The sequence below is a fragment of the Salmo salar genome, chromosome ssa26 (assembly GCF_905237065.1).
Source record: "Salmo salar chromosome ssa26, Ssal_v3.1, whole genome shotgun sequence".
NCBI lineage: Eukaryota > Metazoa > Chordata > Actinopteri > Salmoniformes > Salmonidae > Salmo > Salmo salar.
Window position 1 is genome coordinate 53,994,943 of NC_059467.1, and position 1,544 is coordinate 53,996,486.

The following is a 1,544-nucleotide window of genomic DNA, read 5'->3' on the forward strand; positions in this document are numbered from 1 at the left end:
TCAACTAGATATTGTTAATAACCCCCCCATCAGACAGATCAACTAGATATTGTTATTAACCCCCCCATCAGACAGATCAACTAGATATTGTTATTAACCCCCCCATCAGACAGATCAACTAGATATTGTTATTAACCCCCCCATCAGACAGATCAACTAGATATTGTTATTAACCCCCCATCAGACAGATCAACTAGATATTGTTATTAACCCCCCATCAGACAGATCAACTAGATATTGTTATTAACCCCCCCATCAGACAGATCAACTAGATATTGTTATTAACCCCCCATCAGACAGATCAACTAGATATTGTTATTAACCCCCCCATCAGACAGATCAACTAGATATTGTTATTAACCCCCCCATCAGACAGATCAACTAGATATTGTTATTAACCCCCCATCAGACAGATCAACTAGATATTGTTATTAACCCCCCCATCAGACAGATCAACTAGATATTGTTATTAACCCCCCCATCAGACAGATCAACTAGATATTGTTATTAACCCCCCCATCAGACAGATCAACTAGATATTGTTATTAACCCCCCCATCAGACAGATCAACTAGATATTGTTATTAACCCCCCCATCAGACAGATCAACTAGATATTGTTATTAACCCCCCATCAGACAGATCAACTAGATATTGTTATTAACCCCCCCATCAGACAGATCAACTAGATATTGTTATTAACCCCCCCATCAGACAGATCAACTAGATATTGTTATTAACCCCCATCAGACAGATCAACTAGATATTGTTATTAACCCCCCCATCAGACAGATCAACTAGATATTGTTATTAACCCCCCCCATCAGACAGATCAACTAGATATTGTTATTAACCCCCCCCATCAGACAGATCAACTAGATATTGTTATTAACCCCCCCATCAGACAGATCAACTAGATATTGTTATTAACCCCCCCATCAGACAGATCAACTAGATATTGTTATTAACCCCCCCCATCAGACAGATCAACTAGATATTGTTATTAACCCCCCCCATCAGACAGATCAACTAGATATTGTTATTAACCCCCCCCCATCAGACAGATCAACTAGATATTGTTATTAACCCCCCCATCAGACAGATCAACTAGATATTGTTATTAACCCCCCCCCATCAGACAGATCAACTAGATATTGTTATTAACCCCCCCCATCAGACAGATCAACTAGATATTGTTATTAACCCCCCCCATCAGACAGATCAACTAGATATTGTTATTAACCCCCCCCATCAGACAGATCAACTAGATATTGTTATTAACCCCCCCATTAGACAGATCAACTAGATATTGTTATTAACCCCCCCCATCAGACAGATCAACTAGATATTGTTATTAACCCCCCCATCAGACAGATCAACTAGATATTGTTATTAACCCCCCCATCAGACAGATCAACTAGATATTGTTATTAACCCACCCATCAGACAGATCAACTAGATATTGTTATTAACCCCCATCAGACAGATCAACTAGATATTGTTATTAACCCCCCCGTCAGACAGATCAACTGGATATTGTTATTAA